This window comes from Mastomys coucha, unplaced genomic scaffold, assembly GCF_008632895.1.
Source record: "Mastomys coucha isolate ucsf_1 unplaced genomic scaffold, UCSF_Mcou_1 pScaffold23, whole genome shotgun sequence".
Lineage (NCBI taxonomy): Eukaryota > Metazoa > Chordata > Mammalia > Rodentia > Muridae > Mastomys > Mastomys coucha.
In genome coordinates this window covers 8,251,708-8,273,377 of record NW_022196906.1, presented here as the reverse complement: position 1 = coordinate 8,273,377, position 21,670 = coordinate 8,251,708, and the positions used below count along the sequence as shown (strand labels likewise).

General features: G+C 38.4%; 1 protein-coding gene and 1 long non-coding RNA gene across 3 annotated transcripts in view; one reads left to right on the top strand and one right to left on the bottom strand.

Annotated features, from left to right (window-relative positions):
- Sesn3 (sestrin 3) overlaps nucleotides 1–21,670 on the bottom strand; it is a 55,658-nt gene that overhangs the window by 31,446 nt on the left and 2,542 nt on the right. The window lies entirely within an intron of this gene.
- Nucleotides 4,367–15,586, top strand: LOC116073812. The gene is made up of 3 exons (XR_004111918.1): nucleotides 4,367–4,389; nucleotides 9,634–9,711; nucleotides 15,486–15,586. It is a non-coding gene; the product is annotated as an uncharacterized LOC116073812 (long non-coding RNA).

The following is a 21,670-nucleotide window of genomic DNA, read 5'->3' as shown; positions in this document are numbered from 1 at the left end:
GTCACTGCAGAAAGATCAGGGCTGGACCATTGGCACTATGCTTGGAAGTAATGCAGACACCTCTGTTTGGTTCCTTGGTAGGTAATTTCAGCTATATGATTTTGGCAGATACTAATGATATTGTGTATTTCAAAAGGAAAGATCAAATAGAGAGGAACAGATAGGAACTGCTTTAAAAACCTCAACCCAGGGCTAGGTAGATGACTTAGTGGTTAAAGCACTTGGCACAAAAATGCCATTGCCTATTCTCAGTGTGTAACTCATTACCTACTCTCAGTGTGCAATTCTTCCTACCATTTTGAGAAGAAAATATAAGAGACTTTTACAAAGTTATCCCTCTCCCAGGCTTGATTAAGATGTGTCCTTGCATTTGTAATATTAAATTGTCTGAGATCCACAGTCACTTACTGAAGATGATCTGCAGTTAGGACGGCAACAGACATGACCTCTCTCCTCTTAACTCTAATTTAGTGTTTCCAGGAAGTACAGAGCATCAGGAGCTGGCCAGGGCACTGTGCTGGAAGTTCACAGATATGCTAAAAAACATCCAAACTCTCTTCCTTGTAGGAATGGCACCTTGCTCTAGAAAACTTCAGAAGTGTACCACTTGCACTTGAGCTACAGAAGCTGTGGTGATTTGAATATGAATGGCCCCCATAAGCTCATCTTTTGGATGGGTTGCCAAGGTCATGGTGTCTCTTTACAGCAACAGAACATTGACTAAGATAGAAGTTGGTACCAGGGAGCAGGATATTGCTGTGGCAGGCTTGACCATGCTGCTTGTTGGTAAAATGTGGACTTTGGGACTTTGGATTAGGAAAACAGTGGAATGAGTAAAATTGGGACTCCATGGGTCATGTTACCAGGGGCATAGAAGACAGTGCTGAGGACAGTTTGAACTGTGGGGGCCTAGCTCATGAAGTCTCAGAAGGAAAGACTATTATTACTAAGTGGCCTACAGACAAGTGGTATTTTGGAGAAGAATGAGACTGCTTTCTGCCCTTATCCAAAAAATCTGCCTAGGGCTAAATTGAAGCATTTTGTATTAATAACACTGGCAGGAGATTCCAAGGCAGCTTAGTATTGATTCTGTCATGCAGTTATTAGTGACCATCCTTATGCAGATCTACAATAAAAACAACAAGCCAAGTAAGGGAAATACAAAGCATACAGTCTGAGGAGAAAGGGGGCACCAGGATGTGTAATGGAGTTAAGTCCAGCAGTGCTCAAGGAGATAAAAAGTTTAAAGGGAAGAGGGTGATGCTAAATAGAATAAAAGGAGTAATGGCCTCAGAGCAAGACCTCACCCAGCTAGGCTGCAACTTGTGAACAGGAATTAAAGAAAAGCTTAAGCAGGGATGGAAAACATCAAAAAACAGAAAGCTGACAAAAATGTATTTGAGCAAGGGAACCAAGTTCCACCCCAGCAAGACGAACCTGGCAGCTTTGGCCACACGGCTCTGGCCTTACAGTCAAGGATATAAGAAAGGGGTTTTAGAGTTTCCCTCCACAACTAAGGAAAGATGCTGCAGACAGACATATGTCAGGAAGTCCTCCATGGAGGCCCAGAGAGGTCACCGAAAGAAGTTGTGAAGGTGAAGCCTAGATTTTGTTGGAGATCCCAGGATGTTAGAGATGATGATGAGAAGACCAAACCTAAGGATCATAGGTATAGAAGAGAGTGAAGACTCCCAATGCAATGGGCCAGTAAGTATCGTCAACAAAATTATAGAAGAAAACTTCCCTAACCTAAAGAAAGAGATGCCCATGAACATACAAGACGCCTATAGAACTCCAAATAGACTGGACCAGAGAAGAAATTCCTCCCATCACATAATAATAAAAACACCAAAAGCACTAAACAAAGAAAGAATTTTAAAAGCAGTAAGGGAAAAAAGGCAAGTAACATATAAAGGCAGGCCTATCAGAATTACACCAGACTTCTCACCAGAGACTATGAAAGCTAGAAGATCCTGGGCAGATGTCATACAGACCCTAAGAGAACACAAATGCCAGCCCAGGCTACTATACCCAGCAAAACTCCCAATTACCACAGGTGGAGAAACCAAAATTTACAAAATATCTTTACACAAATCCAGCCCTACAAAGGATAATAGATGGAAAACACCAACATAAGGAGCAAAACTACACTCTAGAAGAAGCAAGAAAGTAACCTTTCAACAAACCCACTCAAACATAATTCCACCTCTTAGAACAGGAAGCAACAATTACTTTTTCTTAATATCTTAATATGAAAATTAATATTACCAACATATCCTAATCTATTGAAACCCAAAAATATGAAGAATTAGAAATTTGTTGACTGTCATCCAATGGTCTCTCTAATTTAGAAATTGGAGAAATAGGTCCAATATTATACAATCTATATATACTTTCAGCCTGTTTGTGACAGTGTCTTGCTGTGTACAACATAAGGAAGGGTCTTGAAATCTTGCTTCTCCTATCTCAGCTTCTCTATTAGTAGTATTGTTTATTTCATGTTTTTACACTATAATATGGTTTTCAGGACAGCTTACGTATTTCAAAAGTATTTATACAACCAAAAGAAATGTAGACAATTAACTAGGGAGGTGGCTTGTAAGAGAACAACAAAGAATGAGACTGAATGCTTTGCTTAACGTTTGTAACTCTTGTATCAAGTTTGAAGAAGAGGACTTTATAAGTTACTCTTTCTCTGAGATGAATGCTTTTCCAAATTATCACAGCCAATGAACCAATTTCTTACCCTCACCTAATGTCTGTGCCACCCTCCAAGCAGAACCATTGTTCATTGAAACAGTTGGTGAATGACTTTATGGATAGACCATCTTAATACGTACACCATTTCTTAAATGAATGTAACCTGTTCTCTGTGGGCTGAGAATGAAGTCACTCACTCAAGTCAAATACTTTGACCATAGCAAGAAATCTATATCCAAAAATTGTGCCTACAATTCATTCCTTGGAGCAGCAGAACTGTCAACTCTAAGTTTAGCAATGATGGAGGTAAAATCCTTGGTGTTGTGAGGGTCATTGAAGTACAGCCTTATTACAATGAACTACAATGTCTACGAATTGTTCTTATTTTGGGCTTGTACCACAGTAAGAGCCAAGATTTTAAGCTCTACTATATACAAACAAACAAACAAACAAACAAAAGACTTTATATATTTATGTTCATTTAAGAAAATACTAGTAGTGATGTATTATTTTAAAATATACAGTTAATATATTTGGAGTTATTTAAAATTTATATTGAGAAAAACTTATGTATTTTCAGTATTGCTGTAGACAAGCATCTACATAAGACTATTAAATTGATTGTTGTTTTATATCAAACAACTTTTATAATAAAAAAAAGAAAAAAACATAGCACAGACTAAACTGAGGCTAATACACTGCATGCACACTGAAGGGAGCTGTAGCTAAATAAACTCTCCCTAGTCTAGCGACACCAGCCCTTATACCCACTCATCCACTGAACAGAACTGGGAGTACGGTGTACATACCTAATAATTCCATCACTCGGAGCTTGAGCAGGAGGACTGCTCACATAGGCTACATAGTTAGTCCCAGATTCAGTAAGTATTTTTAGTTATACAATTGTCCTTAACAATGGTCCTGCTTGAAAATGAAATGCAGTTAGTAGACACTGTACTTGAACTTAACTAATAGCCAATATCCATTATTCTTATTAAAAACTACTCTGCTTTCCCTGCAGTAGCTATCCAAACACTATTCACTAAGTGACACTAGATTTTATATAATAAAAGACTTTGACCAACTGGAGGCCAACATTAAGGATTTGTACAAACTTGAGTTAGAATGAGGCTAAGTAGTAGAATATTCATCACACTGTTGATTAAAAGTATTTTGAACTTACTATAGGCTTGTTGGAAGGTAGCCTAAAAGTCAAGAAATGCCTGGCCACAACTATGGATCACAAGCTTGTAAACAGGTTAACTCCCTGATGGTAAAGTCAAACACTAGGCCAGATCACCTTTAAACTTCAGAATGAGCCCTGCTAAGTATTTAGTTACTGAGAGTAGAACTAAACCTAGAGTCACACTCATGTGAGAGTCACCGGAGGAGACTTCTTTCCCACTGCCTGTGAGAGGCTGCAGGGTAGCCAGTAAGCCTCGTGCTCTCTTCAAGCCAGTGGGCAGATTTGAGAGGGTGCTCCTCACTGTACTTGAGACAGTATTTCCTGAGGCTCCGTTTCCCCCTCTCTCTTCTCTGTACTGTCTGCCCATTCTTCCATCCAGATCCATCGGAACACCAGCGCTGTGGGTCTCGCTCTACTCCTGCTAACTTTGGAGCTCCTTCTAGGAATGCAAACCTATTCTCAGGATTCACAATTGTGCTGTTTCCCTTCGTATAGATACCAAGGTAAATCACAATCTTGTCACTGCTTTCCAACTGTATAGGATCAGCATCAGCAACCCCAGGATCACAGCACAAGAACAAGTTGCTTATTAATTTACTGGGTTTGAATTACAGAGTGGGAGCTGGCCAGCCTAAGGCGTTTCCAGTCCCCTTCTCTTTCTTGTATTAATGTAAGAGCACACTGTCAATTTGAGGAAGCCAACATTCTGGAAACATCAGAAACTTAAACTAATAAATTAAATGCAGCGTTGTGCATCAATCTACTAGTCTCCATGTACCATTTGGATCCTCATTCACTTGTTTGCTTACATTAAAACAATCAGGAGTTGCAGTCTGCCATAAACTGCTCTAAGTTCGTAGAGATCAGTAAGAGTCTGCATGCTGTGACACCGATTTGGATGGAAAACTCTCCTTTTAAGCCTTTAGGTATTCGAAGATGAAGGGTGCAAAAAAGATACTTGTTGAATATGCTATTAAAGTTTTTGGCTAAAGTCCAAGAAAATACAGAGAGAACTTATATAAGTCTTTGTACCTGTGATAATGCAAGCCAATGACAGCCACTTAACTCCCTGCTTCCCTATTAATGCACAATGTACTGTCCTACTGCTAATTATAAGTCTAGTTTCACAGAGTATTAGGAAGGCCTGACTTCTACAAAAACATTGAGGCTTCTGTAACAATAAAACCTTACCTTAAATCTTAAAAAGCTTTCCCTATTAAAATCATATCCCAATTAGATTAAGAGAACTTAAGAATTGGCAGTTTGAGAAATAATTCCCACAAGCAGTGATTCTAGCTACAGAGGATGCTAGTATGCAGTAAATGCTCAGGTGCCAACTAGTCCTTCTGAAGAAATAACACAAGCAAAAGTCTTGGCATAGGGGAGCTGGAGTTCTGAATCAGGCGTCTACAGAGCAGCTTGTGGAGACAAAGCCAGACAGCCTTTGTTACCCTGGTGGGAACAGGACAATTTTCAGGTTTTTATTTATTTATTTATTTCTAACAACACAGACCACTTAGCTTAAAGAAATCAGGGCACCAAACTAAGCACATTTGATCACCACAGATTGACAAAATGTGTAAGCATTTAGTTAATGAAAAACAGTTGTCCTTTATATCCAGAATTATCAGAAGCAGCAAGAACTCTCCTTCACTTAAACTGAAAAGTCATTTTACAGTATCCTGGGAATACAACTACCCAAGTTCCCAAGATCCTTGACTTTACAGCAAATCGTGTTAAACTTTGGTTTTAATTTTGTTTTTTTTTTGTTTTTTTGGTTTTTTTTGTTTGTTTGTTTGTTTTGGTTTTTTAACTAGCTTGAAGGAAACATCTCTTAATTTCTGCCTGGAACAGAAATGGATGCAGCCCATACAGTAAATGCCCATGGGCTTCATCTGTTCAAGTCTGTCAATTCCTCTGATAGCAGACTACAGGACTGTGCCCTAATTTGATGTGAGTAAACTCACAATGGGTTGTAATCTGAGTTAACCCGGAACTGGGCCACGGAGAGGGCGCAGTCGGCAGTGCTTACCACCAACCTGACAACTTGAGTTCAAGTTTGATCCCACAAGAGAACGGACTTCTGCAAGGTGTCCTCTGACCTCCACATGCACACAGACTAAAAGAAGCTCCTTTAAAAAACTACTCTATAACCTTTTAAATATCAGTACCTCTTTATTATCTTAGAAAGTATGATTCTCAAAGTTTTTGCTTATGGGTTATAGTTATCAATAACTATATTAGAAATTAAAGAAAACTTGAAAAACTCCTAATTTATTGATATTCTGAAAAGTAAGAAGAGAGGCTAATGGTGCAGCTCTGTGGTACAGGATGTGGTCAGTCTCTGCCAGGCTCTAGATTCAAGCCCCAGTAGCTCTCACCCATCAAAAAAAGGAACAGTGAAAATAAGAATAACAGACCCATTGCATATTAACAAAAGGGATTATTTGAAAACTATAATTTAGAAAAAAAACTGAGGAGAGTTTGTCTTGATTTGTGTAAATATTTACCTTAATTAAACACAGCTGGATTTTCAGGTATACTCTAGTATTCATCTGCTGCTATAGGTCATAGTGACTGAAAATCACAGAGAATCTGGGCTCAGAAATATGTGGCTGACAGTCAAGATTGACCATTACAATGAGTAACCATCTCTGGGCAGTAGCCATTTTAAGCATTGTTCTGACATTCTGGACTCATATCTGTCTACTAGACTATGTAAAGTATATAGAAAGTACTGAAGTATGCAAAGTATAAAGTCTCCTGAAAGGAGATCTCACTACTTGATGACAGGGATACAGAGAATAAATAAGGATAACAGAGTGCTATGTGACTGAACATCAGTGAAGGCTACACTGTAGCAAGAGCTGCGAGGCCTGAGCTCTTGCTCCTTTTGAGCATCAAAAGACCTAGTTACTTAAGGAGGCACGGGTCCTCCCATCTGGAAATGAGAGGGAAAACAACTCTAAGAGCCTGTCTGCCTTAACATAAGCTATGATATACTCAGCCCTGTCTGAGTGCTGGTAGCATGTTTTCAGAGAAAAATAAGAACACTGTAAACAATTTCCCTGTTATTCTTGCTAATTTTAAATAAGTTTTAGTGTTTTAAAAATAAATATTTTGTGGTAGCTAGATGGCTCAGTAGGTAAAGGTGCTTGGCCCCAGGGCTGGCCACCTGAGTTTTATCTCCAGGGTCCACCTGGTGGAAGGAATTGACTCCCCAAAGTTGTCCTCTGATCCCCATGTGACACCTATCATGAACAAATGTGATAAAAGGAAACGGAAAACTAATGACTTTCCTTAAATAATGAGCTAATTAACTATTAGGTTTTGGATTCTTTTGATAAAATATTATAAAGCCAAGACTATAAACAAAATTATGTTCTATATATTTACCTTTTCCCTACAGAATGCCTTTAAATGATAAAAATTCTTTTAAATGATAAAGATAAATGGTAAGAATGATAAAGATTCTTTTCAGTGTTCTACATTCTTTTTTCAGATAGCTTAACAGATAAGGTAAGCTTTTGTGTGTGAGGGCCTCAGATCCTGAGTTCTATCCTAACTCCGGACAGAGTTGCTCTTTAACTGTCACATGTGAGCCAGAGCACACTCAGCTGTTCTCATGTGCACACACACAGGCACACACAGACACAGAGAACATACCATACTGTAAGAAAATCAAATCTATATGCTGTTACAGTGTTTAATAATTTTCCTCTCTATCTTTCTCTATAAATCAAGAGATAATAAGAAAAAAAAATATAAATGCTATTTGTTCCTTTTAATAATCTATGTTATGATTTTTTAAAGTTCTCACAAAGCAATGTATGTGTCTGTTGTCCAGATATTTCCATTAAAAACAGAGTATGAAATTTCAGCTTCAGCATTAAAGATTACTTGATCTAGATATACTGTATGTTTGTGTGGAATGTTTGTGTACATGAAGCTAAAGGTAAACTTTGATTGTCATTCCTCAGGAGCTGTCTACTTGAAGATGTATTTGTTTTTATGTGTATGAATGTTTGCCTGCAAGTGTGCAAGTACATATCTGTGTGTCTGGTGCCCATGGAGGTCAAAGAGAGCACTGAGTGCCCTGGACCTAGAGTTACAGGTGCCTGTGAGTGGCCATATGAGAGCTGGGAAGCAAACCTAGGTCTTTTGCAAAAGCAACAAGTGTTCTTATCCACTGAGCCATCTCTCCAGCATCTCCACTTTGTTGTTTAGACAAAGTCTCTCACGGCACTGGAGCCCAACAAATGGCCAAGCTGTCCTCCACACTTGGAATTAGAGTGTGTGTCACCATGCTTGGCTTTTGATCTGGTTATAGAGATCAAATTCAGGTTCTCATGCTTTCATAGAGAGTACTTTCCCAACTGAGCCAGCTTCCCAGCTCTGTGCTGTGTTTTAACTTTCCTTAGAAGTGCTCAGAATCCTGACAGACCTTTAAAGTACAATTATTCTTGCCCAAGAATGACATCTTCCCAAACCACAGTTTTCTTTGATAGAAGATGAACTTTGTGATCCTCAATGTGACAAGCTCATTTATCACTTTCATAGCACAGGAGTGGGCTGATATAGGTCAGGATGTTGCAAGCTAATGGCTGGCCCCTGAATGACTGCTGGTTCAATGTCCTACTTTTCCCTCGAGGGACCGCTTCCACCATTCTCTAACCACTGGGTTTATTCCCCAAAGAAACATCCAATGGGCAAAGGCCGAAGCTGCAGGGCCTCCTGAGCAGTTCCTGTTGTCTCTTCAAAAACCAATTCTACTCTCTAAAGCAAAACATTTGAGTTCCAAGGTGCAACCCAGGCTACCATTTTCCTATAATGCATATACCACAGTGGGAATGACTTTAAGACTTCTTAGTACAGTTACTGAAGTGTCAGTTCTACAGGACAAAGTACATTTCCAGATCATTCAATACAGGACGTACTGACCACTCCAATGGTGGCTTTGCCTTGTGATTGAGAGCAGAAGTCCAATTACCAAATTACACTTACCACTCACACATAATGTAAGTGAAATCATTTTAAGTTATAGTTTGGACAGGCACATATATTTAATAAGCAAAATTTAGTTGGCAAATGTTTTCAAAGACTTTTAATACACTGAGACATCTGGATGTCAAAGAGCACATGTAAAGGCAGACTTTTTCTCTTGGAATGCAATTGGATTCCCTAGGGAAAGATATGCAAATGGCACATGAGAATGCTGTGGGAAACAAGGGTCAGCTCAATTTCATCAGCCCAGAATTAACAGATTTTTTTCTCTATATCATGAACTATCAATTCACAAGGCCATATGGCAACGGCACTCTTCTGCACAAAAGCTGACAAGGATTTTCCTTAGAAAATATGAGCTTTTTCTAATTTAGAAAACAAGATGGCTGTGTTTTGTTATATAATAATTTTAAAATGAAATTGTTTCCCTAATCTACATTTTCCTAGAAGAAGAAAGTTGTATGTTGCCATAGTACCAATGCAGTGTTGGACCAGCAGGAAGATATTCTTTGATGAAGTGGGATGGCATCTCAACTTCATAAAGTCCTTACACAGAACAAACAAGATAAGCTGTGTGGAATCTCTAATGCTGCCTCAAGGAATCATGACCTCAAAATGATACATAAAAACTTCTAACAAGAAATAATAATGTCTTTTGCTCTAGAAGACTATGCTTTTTCTGGTAACTACATGTAGGAAGTTCACAAGAATTTCATATTTAACCACTCTTCTGTTCCATACAGTAATATGTTTGAGGGTCTGGATTTTTTCTGTGAGATGACCATCATCTATAAAACCCCAATGGAGATGCTGGAGCTCAGGTGAGTGCTCACCTCATATGTGCAGTACAGCTTTTCATATTTTTATGAATACATGCATAGCAATAAAAACAAGCTATAATAATATATTACAAGAATTATAAACACTGTTAAAATAATCTGTAATCCCAGCAGTTCCAAATAATCTCATCAGTTTGGACATTCCTTCTATGTTTATTTGCTTAAAAATTGAAACATTATATACTTAAAAGGAACTAGCCTTTCCCATCCCAGAGTCTACTGTAGGTGCACCTTTACTGACCTTCACTGATGGTGAGGTAGCTCAGCAGCTAATTAAAGGGCTCTCTCTTTTATATGGGTGTGGGCAGAAGCAGGAACAGGGAAGGAGTGGGGCAGGTTGCCAACTGTCCATTAAACAAGGTAAGTGATCTAAAGACCACAAATTTTAAGGACTAGAAAATACATATTTTATTAAACTTTAAATATTGTTATTGCTTCCACTTTAAATCTGTTTAAATATAATCAAGAATAACCCATCATTTAGTCCATATTTTCATTCTTTGCAAGAATACAACCAGAGATAATAACTCTTTGTTTTCAGGCTCTGGCTCCAGTCCTAAGCCTGTAAGAGAGTCTCAAGTTTACTGTCAATTTGGAGAGCAGCACTATCACTCCTTAACTATGAGGTGGAGTTGTCCAGACTAACAATGCTCGGATCAGATGCTACCCAATGGAAGGCACCTTATTCTGGTGGAGTCAATGGTGCAGTGGCCCATGGGAAGCACTCACATGCCTTACTGATGCCATACTGCTATTTCAGACCATGAAAATACACTTTTAAATTTCCTTTTTTATGAGACTCCAAGTCAAAAGCTGACTGTCCATTGCCATGGAGACAGTTCTATTTAAGGCACTCTATTAGTCTTTTCTTCACAGAAGACAGAAAAATGGTCAATAGAAAAGCATCTCTCTTCATGATTTTGAATTAAGTAACAGCAATTTCTTCTTAAGCAGACAATGCCTGAGAAATCTGCAGGTGGGGTGGGGACCATGTAATCAGCTTGCTAAGATCAACCACGGGCTCAAGTTTAGCACTAAAGATAACATAAGAAAAACACCCATTATCACAAAATTAGAATCAACCCAACAGAATAAAATTAGTTGTGATTGCTTCTGTAAGTACGACTCCAACAGACTGAAGTACTCTGTGCTTTTCAAAGAGCTAGCTTCCAGTTAGTGACACATTTGTGTGCACATGTGTGCGTGTGCATGTGTACACGTGCACACTTAAGATACAGGTGTGTATCTTCCTGATGTCACTGTCTAATAATTACACAAGGCAAGTAAGTGACCAATAAGGATTCAAACAATAAAACAAATATGTCAATCTTTGGTCTCTCTTTAGGGTACATATCCTATTTCTCCTTTAAGGAAAAAATGATTTTCCTCATGGGAGTTTAAATATCAGTCTTCCGACTTAACAGTTGCTTGCTCATGTAAGCAGATACCCTTTGTACTTCACTCTGACTATAAGCAGCACAGGCTGCTCTTGCAGAGGAACTGGGATCTGACTCCAAGCACACACACAGTGGCTCACAACTCTACTTCCAGGAGATCTGACTCCCAATTCTGGATTCCACCAGCAGGGCACTGGCACATACATACATATATACATGCAGGGAAAACACACACTGGTCTAGATTATTAACCATGTACTTTTCTAAATAGAATAGAATCAGTTTAGATCCACCTCACATTTGACAAATATTGTTTGAAAATATGCTTAAGAAAAGGAATATTATTCAGCTTTAAAGAAAAATGAAGCTAGGAAACCTGCAGGAAAATGGATTGAACTTAGAAAGGTCACACAATCTTAGAAACAAAGAAAGCACATCTCTCTCAACTGCAGAATCTAGCCAAGTAATACTGTATGCCCATATGAGAGCAAATGTGGGCACAGTATAAGATGCAGAAACTGGAACAAGAAAGCCTACATATAAGGAGTAAGGAGGGCCTCAATGCAGGTGGCAGGCATGAAACATGGAAGGCGATATAAGGATATTGTTTTTCTAGTGCTAACTGTGCTGTAGAGTTTTTGTTTTGGTGATGGATAAAAGCATTAAGTAGTATAAAACTTAATGTGAAACTTCATAGTTTCTCATTTGAATGCTAAGTCTAACTGTATAGAAGTTGAGTGAGGTATATAGACTATGGATCTAGCAACTTTTAGTATGTGAATAATATTTACCTCAAAATTTAAAAAAAACTAATCCAGACCACTGGCTCCCCACCTTAGAGTACACAGGGGTCATATGGAAGATTTGTTAGAATAAACACAGGTGGTCTTATCCTCAAACGTCCCAAGTCAGCCTAGATGGGTGGTGACAACAGGTTAAAACTCCAGAGTGATGCCCATGTGGCTGCTCAGAATCTTCCAAACCACTGTCCCAACAATGGACAGCATTTTTAACCTGGGGAATGGCTATTACCTGCTAATACTTTAATCTTTCCAAAAGAAACTTTTAAAAGGAAAAACAAGTTTCAGTTGGGGGGCATTCAATCATAATAATTTATGAAGGATATCTGTTTTTGTCAAGACCTAATCCACTTATATCTTTACCTGAGAACTCCTTCACCTTGAATTAATAGATCTCTAATAGACTGCACAGTATACCTTTGTTTTCAGATCTTTACAGTTCTTGCCAAATAGTTAATTATACCTCAACACCTAGATGTGTTAAATGGCCATGAGGAAGAAAAAGAGGAAATGGGCTCCAGGCCTCTGCTATGAGTGTGTAACATATACCTATCACAGAGAGGTATTCTGCAATATCTCTCCTAGAGGCAATGATTAGTAAAGAAAGGAAAATATAACCACATAGATATTGGTGACTAACCAGTAAAGGGAGCAAGGTACAAATACATACATTTCATATGTGTGCTTGCCTTTAAAAGTTCAAAGCTAGCTAGACTTAAAATATTTTCCATTACATATGGCTTTTTATATATCAAGGTTGTTTTTTTTTTTAAACCAACACATTGATTAGTAAATATTTCACAAGAGTAAAAAGGCTAAGAAATGTCACCCATGTCAACACATGGTTGTGTGTACTGAAGGTGAATATCATGGCAAGAGCTTGTCAAACTGCTCCCTCCAGGCCTGAGTGCAGGGTGGCCACCTCTGCATTCAGTGAGAATTCTGACCGTGCACACCGAATACCTTTGTCACTGCTCCAAGTATCCGTAGATTTCTACCACGAAACGCTTCACATCCAGATGCACTTACATATACATGACACAGATAAACAGTATCATATTATAGTCACTGATTGAATGCTCAGTGCCTCATTTTTAAAGCTCATCTTCATCAGAAGTATTGAGAACATGCCTTAGAAGGATTGCCTTCTAGTGGATATCCCCCTCACATCACCCCTGAAGCCAAGCCAACACTCATGCAGCCCATATCATATGCTACCCTGGTGAGCTATGGTGGATGCAAGTGTGATGCTTACGTGACATACGTCATGGATGCTTTTGTCAAGACTGGTTAAGGAAGGTAGGCACGAACTAAGCCAGGAACAGAAAAAGACATACACTTTGCACTATTTATTGTGGCTAAAGACACTATGTTTGTGAGTATGAGCTGAAGCCTAAAATATTACCTAGCTCACCACAGAAAGAATGCAAATCTTCTTTTGTACTCTAAAATGAGTGTCCTAACCGTAACCTTGAAGAGCTTCACAAGACCCAAAGGTACACTGAAAAAAATCATTGCTTAGGTAAAAATCATGCTCTTCTCATTTTGTTCTTTTGGTACCTATCAGAAAGGATTTAATGTATGAAGGGATAAAAAATTAATGGAAGATACATAATATTTAATAGTTTGTAGATATTAATAAACTTAATATTTCCTTTCCAAGAATGTGAGTGCCATTTAAAAGAAATACTATATGACACAAAACATACTGTTATTAAAATGAAAATCTACAATTTTACCAAAAGAGTGTTTCTATTTACCTCAACATACACTTCCCTCATTTTAAAGAGTGCCAACTACTAAATAGTTTTCTAGTATAATCAAATAAAGTTAATAGTTTATGATAATTTCTTTTATGCATTATTGGAGATTGAATCCAGAGCTTCAAACAGGCTAGACAAGCAATCTGCTACTGACTCACACCCTGGCCACGCTCATTTCCAAGTGTCAACAACTTAGCCTGAATGATATAAGATCCTACATCTTATAGCTTCATTTAATACACATAAGGTATTCTATAGTACTAACATAACATAAACATAGTGTATATCAAACATGATATATTTAAGCAATAAAAACCACAACACAAGTAGGTACCCTATAGTCCAACTGAGAACCCACCAACTCCAAGGAATATACAGAAAGTTTTGATGAGAAGAGAAATAATCTTTCTTGAGTGTGTACTCAAATCAGCACCCCTCTGAGATGCTAATTAGGATAGGCAGTTTGTAGAGAGGCTATAACTTCACTCTCAAGACTGACTCTCTTCAGTGAACAGTGGCCAGATTTGCAGGCTCATCAGTTAGCACCTCTGCAGACCTGCGGTAGCCACAGCACTCTACCACACAGTCTTGGAGTCCTGATCTACAACAGTAGACCTGCACCAGGAAGGCATCTCTCCAAACAAAGCCACTTAAAGGGCGGAACTGTGCTGAGGACACAGCACAGCAGCAAATACAGGTAGCAGGGGTGGGGATGGTAAGCAGGGACACTGCTGATGCAGTGCTTCTTGCCCCTGTTACTGATGCTTCATGTAAATGCTGATCTGAACAGCAGAAGTGGGCATGCTACTGCTTAGCTTCATAAAGCACTGCAAAGGTACACTGAAAAAAAATCATTGCTTAGGTAAAAATCATGCTCTTCTCATTTTGTTCTTTTGGTACCTATCAGAAAGGATTTAATGTATGAAGGGATAAAAAAATTAATGGAAGATACATAATATTTAATAGTTTGTAGATATTAATAAACTTAATATTTCCTTTCCAAGAATGTGAGTGCCATTTAAAAGAAATACTATATGACACAAAGCACACCAAAATGCCAGCTATTTCCTGGGGGCCCTAGTCAAGAAACACAATACTTGAAATATTCCTAGACAATTTTTTTTTCAAACATGCTATAGCAGTCCTGGGCAACTCAGTGTGATTAAGTCATCACTGGTGGTTGGCAGAAAGAGGTATCAAGTGTGCTGGGCAGTTAGAAAAAGACATCCTGAGACCAGAAGAAACTGGGGATTTGAAAAGATAAAAGTAAAAAGTAAATAGATGAAAACTGCTATAAACACTTCAACTCTGTCTCCCATGTGCACAGCCCTGGGCTCTTCTGCTACTACAAGAGAAAAAAAAGAAACCAACCTTTATCTGTCTTCATCAATCTCAGGATTACTCATATTAAGAGAGTATGACCCAGATTGTTAATAACTTCATTTAAAATCATTAATAATGAAAAGAGTAGACTACATCTAAATTTGAGGTCATACCTGTTAATCTCTTAAGGCTCTAGGTTCCCATTCAATACAGTCAATTTTACTTTATAAGACTTGATGAGTTTTCCATATTAAGAAAAAGTAGAATATAGAGTCATGCAGTGTTTATGTCTATATACTGTGTCACACTTTGAATCTCAAATTGGTTTCAGATCCTGTTTGCTTACTGGTACTATGACCCACAGCCAGTTCCAAAACCCTCTGAATTCCAGTTCTTTATCATTAAAAATTGAGGGCTGGGCTCAGTGGGTAGTGTTTGCTATGTAAACATCAGGTTCTGAATCTGTTCTCCAGTACCCACACAAAAGGCTGGCCATGGAGACACCTGATGATAAACCCAGAGATGGTGGAGAGAAAGAAGAAAGGAGAATCCAGAGGCCTTGCTGGCCCCGACCGACACTCTAGCTGAATTGGTGAACTTCTGGGTCAGTGAAAGACTTGGCTTCAAAAAACAAGGTGGAGAGCGATTGGAAAGATATTTAATGAATGTCAACCTCTGTCCTCCACACACATATGCACAGATAAGTGCAACCACACATACATGTACATACAAACACACACACACATACAGAAAAAGAGACAGAGATGCAGAGAGTCTGTATATTTTTTATGAGTTTACTGTAACAGTTGTAAACATACATAGAACTCAATACCTAATGGGGACTGGCAACCCAGGGAGCATATAACAAAAGTTGCTTTGTTCTTGATATTATAAAATATACTTAAAACTGTGTATCTATAATGCGTTCTCTTTGGTGACAACTAACATTCTGGCTTACAGAGCAATGGATGAGTCATTCCTGGGTGAATCTAAAGGCCAAGGCTAGCTATGGGGTAGTGAGCACTTACAAAACAGAGCACTTGATGACCAAAGTGCTTGCATGGTGTAGAAGCTTTGCAAAGAAAGGGGTTTGGGGGAGAAACAAAGGTCAAGCAGAACCCTTTACCAAATGGAACCTTCAGACATGCCTACAAAACACTTTGGAAGTTGGAACTGCTCTTCTAAAATAGCCATTGCTTGCAGAACACTGCCAGGAATTTCTCCTCTTAGGAATTCCTAAGAGGTATTTACAACTCGGATTCACAGCAAAGCAATGGCTACTTTATATTTCTAAGCATGGCTAGAAGCAGAGGCTGGTGTCCTCACTCTCTCAGTAGATGTTCTTGTTCTTTAAGACAACACTCTCTGAAGGCTAGTAGGATAGTTGAAATAGTCTCATGGCCACAAAATACATAAAATAGCAAAACAATCAAACACAACAACCTAGCTGGGCATCAGTACACTTTATTTTTCAAATCATGTTTGTCACCGTACTTCAGAAAATGTTCCTTGTAGAACCAAGCTAGAAAACACACACACACACACACACACACACACACACACACACACACAGAGAGAGAGAGAGAGAGAGAGAGAGAGAGAGAGAGAGAGAGAGAGAGAGAAAATGGTGCAGTTGTACTCTATCAGCTGTCCTGTATTGTATCCAATATGAATACACTGCCAATACCTATGTGTTTAAAGTCTCATCATTTAAGAGTTTAAAAAAAAAAAAACAACTTCATGAACCAGATCCCAAATAAGAGACCATCTGGTAAGACAAAAATCCATGTAACTTGTTATCTCTAATGAAGTATGTGAAGGACATGATGCAGTAGCTGGGTAGCCTGGTGTCCAGGCAATAGCAGAAAGAAAAGGCTGGGAAGACTAGTGGCAAGTTATACTTCCTTCCTCATGCGTATCACAATGATATCTAACCATAGGCCAGATGCTGCTGCTACTCTCAAGTCTTAGTTAATCTCAGAGAGTAAACAGAACCCTGTCCTGTACCCTGGAGACCATAGGACAGGCAGCCCGATGATGGCTGCTGAGCATCCATGCACTTGCACACCACATCCACATCCTTCCCCACCCCACCCCACCCCCGACCCCGCTCAGCTGCCCTGTACCTGTGAGGAAAGCCACCAGGACCTTTGATTGCTGAACTGTGCTATTTCTCACCCACACCAGTGCTTTTGCTTTCTTCCCTTTGTCACACAATGATGATATCAGAGCCTTGGGACCACACTTCTCTGTAGCCTGATTTCTCCCTGGTCTCTCTCCTGCTTCTACACACCTCCATTTCCAGGCTGTAGAGCCTGGCCTGCTACTCAAGGCCATCTTTCCCTTTCCAGCCAATCAATTAGAGTATCATGCACATAGCCTTGGGCCAGACATTTCTTCAGTTTCCTCACATAAAAGAGAGCACAGTCCTTCAGAATCAAAGTTTTGCTCTGCCACCTAATTTCTGTCTCATAAAGGGATACCCATGAGAACCAGAGAAAGATCATCTGTGGTTGACCACGGTAAGAGGAAAGTTTCTAGAGCATCAAGGAAAGGATACCAGAAAGTGTCTCCAAGCACCCCGCATAGAGCAGAAGGGACTGCTTGGCCTTATCCATATTTTCTGCCAATGCTATCAGGGCTCTCCTTTCATTTTCAACATAGAATTCCTTATACTAAACTCTACTGTCTGTAACTCCAGCCTACAGGCTTCAGATATCCTACTCATGGAAGCCCTTCATACTCAAAAAGTATTGCAAATGCCAGAGAAGTTTTGTTTATGTGTATGAGTAGGTTATAATTGTCAATAATTGTTGTAGTAGGAATTAAAGTTAGGGAAAGTTGAAATATTTAATTCACCTAAAAGAAAAGTCTATTACATGTTAACATAAATCATGCATCTTTATAGAACTTTATTTTCCACATCAAAACAGTGAGATTCATATTTACATTTTTGCATATCTCTTCAATGTCTGTTTATCATAAGACAGCTGGGTTTTCTGCATTCATTGGCTGTTATGTTTTGACTGCAGAATATTTAAAGAAAATCAGATATGTGGTTGAAAAAAAGGAGACGATTATGAATACTTTGATATCACATCAAAACTTGTAAATACCCCTTTTGAAACCACAACTTAACATTTTGTACTATATTAAAAAAATCCTTGCATTTTGTATATATATTTTCTCTCAAAAATTAATAACTTGAACTTGAAAATTCAAAGAAAAGAACTCCCAATATTCATTGTCAATGTTATAACAGTTAATAGTCAGACCCAAAGTTTATGTCCACTGTGATGTAATGGTTTGGTTCTTGGCTAAAAGAAGGCGGTGGGGTAGCAGGTTTCATATACTAGTCACTAGGAAAACATTAGTTCATGGGGATCTGTTGTGTTATCAAAAAAAAAAAAAATCACACCCATTAATCCTTTACCTCAAGAGGAGAGACTTTTAAAAATGAAAAATTTACACTAGGAATGGTGGGACATGCCTTTAATCCCAGCACTAAGAAAGCAGAGGCAGGCAAATCTCGGTGGGGCTTGAGGCCAACCTGGTCTACAAATTAAGTTTCAGGTCAGCCAGGACTATATAATGAGCCCCTATCTCAAAAACAAAGCACAGATATGAGTAACTTTCTAATTTAATGGAAGCAAACATTATTTTACAAAAATTTGTTTGTAATTTTAATATATATGTTTACTTAAGTATTGAGATCTGAGGAAGCAAAGTTTGTCTGTTTTCTTCTGAGTAACGTGGGTTGCATGAAAAACTGGCTGGTTCAGCTCAGTGCTAAAACTACTGCATATGTTTACACATAAGACAGGCAGCTTCCTACAGAGGTGCTGTACACCCTTCCCACTGTCTCACACATGGAAAAGGTTGGATCTTCACGGGTAAAGACTCAACAAAACATAAAGCTTACTGCTTCTTCAACAGCATTCGTAAATGAAACGCATCATTTTCCGCCATGTTGAGTGGTGCCATTCCCTTGATGCTCAATGCTAATGGGTCAGCACAGTTTTCAGGTTTCTAGCACCTCTGAGTCCTAGACATAGTCCCAGAGTCCAAAGCCCAGAGTATGGGGTGAGGAGCCTACCAGCGCCCAAGAGTTGAGAAGGGGTAGCTGGCTCTCTGGCACTCTTTCTTCTTTAGCTTTTGCAACTCAATCAAAGGCTGACTTTCTTAATCCCAGTTCTAGGTGTCCTTGGGGTATTCCGCAGAGGTTAAGTGTGGAATTATGTCCCTGGTAGCCTCAGCACTGCAGGAGACAAGTCCATCCCAGAGACAGAGTCCCAGCTTAGGAGTGCTTCTTATTAGTTGGATGGCACACTCTGTCACCTAAACCTCAGTTTTCAGAGAAACCTGGGATGATGTAAAGGCACTCTTTAAACTAGCAAGGTCGCTGTCTTCAAAGGAAACACTGGGACATTCAGATGGAAAGATCAGGAGACTTCATAACTCTCCTAGACTGAGTAACCCGATGACCTTGCTTTGACCCAGGTCTTCTCTGTTACTAGGCACATTACTCTTATCACATACATGGCCTTTTCAAACCAAATACCAATTTTCCTTATCAAAGGCAATTTAATTAAATTATCTGAAAATCCAAAAGCACTGTATCATATTACTCTTTAAAGGAGGGTGTAGGTGAAGACAGGAGGATATAAATGAACATGTGAAAACCAAAAAATGTGCATAACAGTTATTCTCAATCAAAACCCCATCATGACATCTCTCTTAGTAGCCATCATTAAAATTCCTATGAGAAATGACAACTAGCCAACTTACTCAGTGTGTATTATTGTCTATAATCCTCTAACACACAAAGGAAAACATATAGACTGAGCTTTCCATTCTTGTATAGTGACATTTGAGAGTTTGCATAATGCTTGCATATACACTCTCTCTAAGCCACAAAAGCCACCACAAGACAGGTAGAAACCATGTGCTGTCTACAGGAAAAACCCAGGTCTCAAGGAAGTTAGCTAAACTGAAAGACCAGTGCCAAAGATCGAACTGTAAATATCTTATAAATTATGAGAAGTAGCAGAAGCCACTTCACAAATTAAACCTTACATTGAACTATGAAGCACTAAATACACAAAGCAACAATTTTAATAAGTATTTTGCTACAAAGTAACAGCTATTTTATATTACCAAGCTTGTGGTCCCAGAAACAAATACATGATATGAGTAGCTATGTACAGGAAAGAATGTTTCTATAAAGGCCAGTGCCTTCTCAAACAATGACAATCTTCCTAACCAAGAAGGTCATAAAAAGCGCTAACATCTATAACCACACTGTCATCATTGCCTACATCATCATCTCCATCTTGTAACAAGAGAGTTATGATAGATTCCAGTTTGCTGAAATTGCAAGTATATGTTTCAAATATCTATATTTTAGATTAAAAATATTTGAACATATACTTAAATATTTAATCCAACGAAGCATTGTGATACCCTGAAGCATCTTAGGGATCCACAGAGAGCAGTTTGAAGAGCACTGCATTTAGCTTTGCTATTACAAATTCAATGCTCAAATTCTGCATAGGTTATTTAATATTAATTTTAGAACCATCTCACAATCAAAAATATAAAACACAAGACAGCTCATTAGCCAAAGGCAGAAGATGGCCACCTGTACATCATGTAAGTAAAATACATCCCATTGGGTGAACTATATTAAATTTTTAATACTGACCATTTTGATTATATTAAGCAAGGCTCATAAGAGTCAAACTAACATTTTCCCTTTTATTTGATAGTCTCTTTGATTACATAAACATCAAAAAGTTATAAAAATATCAAACTGCATAAGTGAAAAAATACTATAGCCACAGCAAGATATATCACTAGAACTATTTAGAATCATACTAAAAACTGCACATGTATAATCTCAGCACTTGAAGGACCAAAGCAGGAGAATCAAGAGTTCAAGGCTAGCCTGAACTACACTGAAGATAGCCCACACTACACAGTGAGAGCCTGTTTGTAAAAAAAAGAAAGAAAGAAAGAAAGAAAGAAAGAAAGAAAGAAAGGAAAGAAATTAAAATGTTAAATCCTTTAATTTATATTTAATTCTATTTTCCTAAAGTAATAATAGTTCAACACTCATGTATGTGTAGTACACCACCCTACTTTTGAAATGGCAGGTGAATGGGCTGACAGTTGACCTTCTTTCCTTAATGTGCTTTGCCATTTCATGTTTGAAATTATAGATTAGATCCCTGTGGTTGTCACTGGAATTTCTTCAAGTAGAATGCTTTACATTTCAAGTCTTGTTATGTTCTCAAAAGTAAACAGTATTTCCTCTTGTTAGAAAGTACATTAAACTGTATAACGGGTGACAGAGCAGACAGACTTAGAGCTATGGATCTGATGTTCTTGCTTTCTTCTTTGTTCTTCTATGACCCAAATCAGATACTTTCAATACTTTAACAATTCTCTTTATTTGGAAGGCACTGGACCAAAACTGTGAAGACACTTCTAAGAATAAACAAGATTCTCATACAATCCATAATTCACTGTTCAGACATTGAGTTAATTTAGTTCCTTTTAAAGTTTCTTCAGAAGCCATCATATATTGCATATATTGCTCACAGCCAGGAAAAGGCCTTTACTCCTTCTTGATGACAGTTCTAATAGCCAAGGGTCA